The sequence below is a fragment of the Mus musculus genome, chromosome 17, assembly GCF_000001635.26.
Source record: "Mus musculus strain C57BL/6J chromosome 17, GRCm38.p6 C57BL/6J".
In the NCBI taxonomy this organism is placed as follows: domain Eukaryota; kingdom Metazoa; phylum Chordata; class Mammalia; order Rodentia; family Muridae; genus Mus; species Mus musculus.
The window spans coordinates 79747147-79754487 of NC_000083.6; positions in this window are offsets into that span (position 1 = coordinate 79747147).

The following is a 7341-nucleotide window of genomic DNA, read 5'->3' on the forward strand; positions in this document are numbered from 1 at the left end:
CCAGCTGCCACGGGATGGTAGAGTCCACGACTAGTTCGTGCAAGTCTGCAGCTGCCTCATTCTGATGCACAGAAGTATAACAAGTTGCTAAAGCTTGGGCTGTCAGTCCAGATGCCTGTGGGAAGGGTTTTGGTTCCATTGCTTCCTGGATGTGTGACCTAGGGCAGTCACTTTAAAGCCCCACTTCCACATCTGCACAAATGGAGCTGGTGGCAGAACTCACTTCATGTGGAGGGCCAGGAGTCAGTGCATAAAACCTAATATATCCCCATAGTGTGTTCAGTACCCATGAAATGGCTATGTTCTTTTCCTGCAAACTCTAAGGTTAGGTGCTTACGGTTGGCCTTAAATTCAGAGACAGGAGCCCATTTAACTATAAAGTAAAATCATGGAGTTGGATTTTACAGGAAGGAAATGCCATAACCTTAGTCCCATTTTAATGCATGTCCCATATCAAAGTATAGTCTCATACCAAAGCAATGCCTATTTTCCAGTGCAGTGTATAAATGTAGCATTTTTTTCACCAGATATGATTGTCTCAGAGGCTTACTGCTAAATAAGCTCACCATTTCTAGTCTTTCTGAACTCTGGCTGGTTCAGCTCAGCTGTTCTGCCTCAAAACTCCCCTCCAAGCTGGCTGATTCAAACTGGCTTCTCTTGGCTTCTGGTGAAATTGTTCTGAATTCCATGAACTAAACTGTACTCGCTGCACAAACTGAACAGACTGGGATGGGATTGCACACACTCCGCTGAATTCAACTGCATTCAACTGAACTGCACCAAACTCCTATGAGCTGGACTCAACCGACCTGCTTTCATTGGACCTGTCTTCCCTCCTGACTTAATCTGTGCAGTGTTTACATCACCTCTCTTTCCTGCCTGTATTTCATGAGAGTCAGATCTTCCTCTGATTTGCACTTTGTATGCTCCTCAGTTAGGCATCGCTTTCAAACATGGCTTCTTTCTTCTACAGACCAACTTTACCTTTATTGCTTGGGTTTAAAGGTGTGTACTAGGGATGTGAACTAATGGTGCATACTAAGAGGTTAAAGGTGTGCCATTGCAGCTGGACCGCACAGACCTAGAAAGTCTTTGGATGTGATCCCTTGCTAAAGCATTTAATCCAGTCACGTTGCTGGATTAAAAGGTCTCCGTGGGAATGCCCTAAAATCACAGAAGAGGAAAAAATAAGAGATTTATGCAAAAATCAAGGACAGAGTAAAACTACCAAAGCACTATTAATTCAGCCATATGAATTGTAAAACTCTAATAATTTTATTTTATTACAATTTAAAAAGAGAACTTTTATGCAAGAAAAATAAACAAAGCAAAGGAAACTGCTGGACTCTGCCTTTGGAAAAACCACTTCGTACACCAGCACCACCAGCAGCAGCAGCAGCAGCAGCACCATGTTTTTCACAAGTTTTAAAAACAGTCATCCTTTATGGTGGGAGTCAGGAGGTTAATTGCCTCATTTAATTATCAGGAAAGCCTTCTCTATAGATAGGTTTACATCATGCCCATTTTACAGATGAGGTGACAGTGAAAAATCACAGAATGGAACTGGCACTCACGTGCAGATAGAATGGCTCCATATCTTGTGTTCTCAGCAGTGTGCCAGGCTGTCTATGATCCAGGTTGGCTAATCTCAAGGACCCAGCAGCCCTGGCTTGGCTAGAAGAAAAAGAGACCAGAGATATACTGAGAATAGATCTAATATTTATTGTTATGGTTTCAATTTATAATGTTCCCCAAATGCTTACGGTATGGTCCTCAACAGAGCTGTGCCCAGCTGATTGGATTAAAGGGTCCCAACCTCACTAACTGATTATTCTATTAGTGGATTTATTGTTTAATTGACTACTGAAAGGTGACAGAAACTTGGCATGTAGGGCTAATTGATAGATCCTTAGTAGTATACCCTTGAAGGCTCTATCTTATAGGTGTTTATCCTGGGAATTCCCGCCCTTCTCTCCTCCCCCCTGCTACTCTGCCTCCCTCCCCTGCCTCCCCCACCCCTACTTCTCCACTTGTAGTCACCATGGGATAAGCATCTTTATCCCACCACATGATCCCCACCACTGCTCTGCCATGATCCAAAGAGGTGGAACTAAATGGCCATGGACTGTGGCCTCTGAAACCATAAGCCAAAATAAATCTTTCCTGCCTAAGTTGACTCTCATAGGTATTCTGCTACAACCACTGAAATGTGCAACACACACATATACACCTCAGGCTGCAGTTGCAAGGTATTAGAAACATGAATAGGAGTGAAGTGTGAGTGTGCATCTCAATTCATCATCTCAGCATTCAGGAATTGCTCTCAGAGATGCACCCAAATTAATGATCCTCTGCATACCCATGCTATCCTAAGTAGCTCAAGGCTGGGTGAAGCCACGCACCCACTGGGCCAGATTACTTTCCATAAACATTCTTGTAAACTTTCCTCGTATTAACCTTCCATGGGGTGGGGGTGGGGGGATAATTCATCAACATCTGCATCTTCTTCTATCAGATTCAAGGTGCTTTCATGCCTAGACCTTCATGATCTGCCCCAGGAACCTGAGCTGTAGGAAGCAGCCACTTGATTCTGTTTTTAAATTGCAAGTTAAGAGACTGAGATGGACAGAATCAAATAATGCTGCTTTGCAATCTGCAGAACCATCTGTGATGCTATAAAAGTGTCTCGCTCTCCTCTTGACTGCATAAATCACTATTTTTATTGCCCTCTCCCTAGATAAGATGTGGCTTAGTTTGAGAGAGCTGTTTATTGTTTGGCAAGCTATTAAATAAAAGGGCCTAATTTCAATTCTCCCTTCTAGTGGGTGGTAAAAAATAAAGGGAATTTTGCTTAGGAGAAAAGGAAATAGGAAGGAAATGTTAAGACTTTGAAAAGTCTCCTCAGAGGCCTCTGGTTCATCCAGGCAATGAATGAATTGGCCCAAGTTTGGGCTTGGGGAAAGACGACGTGGGTTTGAATTCTGAACCACCATTATGACCACTCACTTAATGTTGCTGTTGGTTTCCACAGCTCCTCACAGCAAACCCCTAAAACAGCCACAGCCTCAGTGAGTCAATTCCCCAGCAAGCATGGCAGGAAGACAGCTCAGCAGCAGGAGAGAGCAATGGCTAATGGCTGCCCTCGTCTCCAGATCAAGAGATTTGTATCTCCTTGTATCCCGTGCCTTCCTTCTTCCTTCCTTCCTTTTCTCTGTCTCACTTTGAGACAAGGAGAGACCATGGCCTTCCTGCCAACAGTTGCGATACTCTCAGCAGATGTGGCCACCATTAAGCCAAGGCTGGGCCCAGCTAATGGCCTCCCTTGAAGGAGTGCATGACCTGTAACAGGAGGGAGTCCACGCCTAACCCAAAAAGCCAGTAGCCTTTGATTCTGTTCACAGCGCCTTTTGTTGATGGCAATTTAAAGTCTAAATTTGGCCAGTCCCATCCATTCATATTTTCTGTATAGTTTCTAGAATTGTGTCTGCTCAGGAAAGTTTCCTCCATGCTAAAATTATATCTTATATATACATGTGGTAAATATACCACAGTTGTCTAAACAAAAAGCTGAGCAAGATGACGTACTGGGAGCGAGATTATCTCATTGCAGTTTGGAATGTACAGATATTGTACGTGAACCTACTCCTGTGGCTCCCTAAATATCTTCTGTTTAACTTCTACCCCAGCTGTTACATTTTACATGGAGAAACATTGTGTTCCTAGACCAGACACCCAATTGGACTGATGTAAGCGAATGGGGAATGACTTCTGCATTTGTAAAGGCTCATGATGAAACCCAGCCTGAGGTACTCAACAGGTAGTCTCTGCAGAGGCTCCCCCTTCCCTGTCTCTCAACTGTCTTTATCTCTGAATTACTCCACCTCTTCCCTCAGTCCAGCTCCTCTGACTGTACCGATAGCATATAGCTGGCTTTCTCTAATGCAGTGGTTCTGAGCCTTCTTAATGCTTCTACCTTCCAATACAGTTCTTCTTGTCGTAGTGACTCCAACCAAAGATTATTTTTGTTGCTACTTCACAGTTGTAATTTTGCTACAGTTACGAATCACAGTGTAAAGGGTCACGGCCCACAGGTTGAGAGCCACTGCTCTAGACCTTCATCCCATAGCATCTCATAGGCCCAACACCCACAGACAACTTATGGTTCTGGGCTTTCAGTATTCCAACTGCAGGTCCAAATAAAGGGGCCTGATTGGTTCAAAGGAGGCCCTATGTCTAGTCTTGACTTAATTATAGGTGGCCAGGGAATAGGTCATGTAGCTGCTACTAAGGGATATCCTGCAAGATAAGGTTTTCAAAAAAATCCATTGGCCCAGAGGAAATGACTGCTTTAATCAGTCATGTCCCCAGACCCTAATGCATATTGATTTCTGTTTCCATTGATTTGCCTGTAGCCAGATTTTCTTTTCCTACAGTATGATTTGTGCCAAATATAGCACCTATGTGTATTGGGGGGACAGGGATAGTCTGTGGTCCTGTCCCCTAGGGGAAACTTTGATAAAAGGGATATCATCCTTGTGGGCATCATAGAGAGCAAAAGGCTGAGTTACACATGGAGATGGACCGGACCATTCCAGGAGTCATGGCCAAAAGGACTCCTGGGGACATGGGGACTGTTTAGTGAGGCCACTTGGCCCCACAAAGGCCACCACTGGAAAGGAGGATGGAGAAGATGTGGAGCGGCTTCCAAAGCCTGTTTTCTTTTTCTACCTCATGCTACAATTTAGTCTTGCCACGTGACTGGGGTGTGTGAGGGCAGAAAGAAGCAAAACCATGTGAATCTCAGAATTGTTTCCTGGATCTTCCTTATGGAGTCCAAATAGTCTAAAAAAAATGCTTCTGGGAAGATAATTTTCTGGTTTTGCAGCCAGCTACTTAACTGTGCTCTATGCAAGCAGTCATCGGACTTGATTATAAATCAGCAGGTTTGGCGCAATGTGGTTTTGGCCCATGGGTCTTTTTTACCAACCTCTGTAGGAACTCGCCTCTAGAGATAAAGTTCTGTATTTGAACATTGGTTCAAAAGGGAAGGGCAGACAAATGACACATTTGCTTTTGTGCCTCCTAAAGCAAATATTGGGTCAATATTAGTCCCCAGCTGCCATTCCCCAGGAGGAACTTGGGCATAAGCCAAACCCCCCACATGTTGCTTCAGGGGAGAAGTGGACCACCGAAGTGAACATCAGAGATTCCGGACGCTGTCAGAGCTCCCAACCTCCAGACTGGCACAGCAGTCTGGAGTATCGGAGTACACTCAATCCTGTAGCTTGGGGCACAGGAGCTACATTTACACTGCCAGCCTGAGAACTTGCACATGGACGGTGCTGGTAGCATCTGTGTGTTATATTCACTTGGACGCTTAGCGGGCTGCTGATACAGAGGAGAGAGCATGAGATAACATTGGTTAGCAAATGCCACATTTTCAAACAGTGTGGTTCTTAAGTGTGTCACGAGATGCGTGTGCCGTTATGGTCTCTAAAACAGAAAATAAATGGAGAGTGTTTCCTTTTGCCAGACAGCAGGCTTTAGGCAGCAGAAACATGAGCATGGGAGGATGTCAGACATGTAATGTGTCCTTCACCCTGCTTGTCCTGGGTTGCCCACTTATCTCCAGGAGATCTGGGACTTGTCTACCTCACTCCATTGGGACCTGGGCTCAGCCTGCCTTCCTTCCTACCTGAGATAATGGCACACCCCTTGTTTCAAACACTTCTTCAAGGGGCTCACACAAGTTCAGAAAAGTAACAAGAATGCCCATGTGCTAAAATATGTTTAGCAAGATTAAAGTTTAGTTTAGTTTTGTTTTGTTTTCAATTTACTTTATGAAGAGGTGTTTTGCCTGTGTGCATGTCTGGGCACAATGAGTGCAGTACCCTTGGAGACCAGAAGAGGGTGCTGGACTTCCTAGGACTGGTATTAGGGTAGATGTGAATACCATAATGGGTACTGGGAATGGGACCTGGGTTCTCTCTAACCCAGTTCATGAAGTTGTGTTGAATTATTTTTTGTTATCATTATATTTCTTTGTTAAAATATTTTTGTAGTATTATTTCTTTGTATCTGCCAATTTATATCTGTGGAGCCAGCCAACCATAAATTGAAACATTTGGGGGGAAAAATTGCATCTGTACCAAATATGTAAGAACTTGTTTCTTTTAATTACCCTCTAAACAATACATCTGTTTAGCCAGCATTTACATTGTATTAGAAAATATGTGCAAAGTCAAGATTATTTAAAACATATGGGAGGATGTGTCTGGGTTACATGTAAGTTCCTCACCGTTCATTACAAGGGGCTCGGGCATCTGCAGAGTTTCATATCCGTGTAGGGGCCTGGAACCAATCCCCATAGATTACAAGGGACTGCTCTACTCCAGAGACTAAGCTAGGGATTGCAAAGAGTACATAGAAAACTCTCCCTCATTGTGTCTCCATTTACAAACAAACGGAAAAAAAATAGAACCCAAGCCAACAGTGCAGAAGGACGCCTCGGGGTGCCTTAACTATAGCAAAACTTTGTGTTGTTTGGGGGAGAGATGGGAGAGATTGGAAGTTATTTTATAAGTCCAGGCTTACGCTCATCATTTATTTGTTCAAGTACTGTTTGTGCAGAAGCAAGTGACAGCACTGTACTGGCCTGTTCTTCCCCTGGCTGGCTGCTCTCCCGAGGATAATAAATGTAAGCAGCAAGGACCTTCTAAAACACCCAGGACAAGTGAAAATTGGAAACGAGTGTTCCCTGTGCATGGCTCCATTATGACGATGAATATGTAAGAAATGCTGGTTCATTGGTAAGCGCTAAGACATTGCACATGCTGGGCGTGGACGGCGGGGGCTGGCGCCATTGACGCAAAAGCTAGTGTATGTGGGGTATTGTGCCAAACTGGGGGCCTGTCTGGTTTGAGGAGCACAGGCTGGGGCCTCCTTCAGGGCTGGGTGGAGGCCAGGGCAAGCCTAGAAGCCTGGAGATGAGAGGAACATTATGAAGTGAGGATCCCGCAATCCAGTGTACGTGGAGAGTTGGGCATCTGCGAGGTCTGTCCGTGCTGAGGGTCCTTTCAGACTGAGAGTCTAGGGCTCTAGAAGGCATACGGTGATACCATCATGGAGGAGCCAGAGATGCCAGTCTGCCTTTGAAACTCAGCAGGATCTCACGGGCTGGGGATCGGGAACTGTAGGGTAGGAGCAAAGTAGTCCTGAGACACCGTGGAGCTCCTAACAGACTGCAAAGCCAAGTCCCTCTTCAAGGCTTCATTCCAACGCCTTCAACTGTTCTGTTCTGTGTCTTTGTGTGTGTGCACATATGTGAGCATACATCTATGT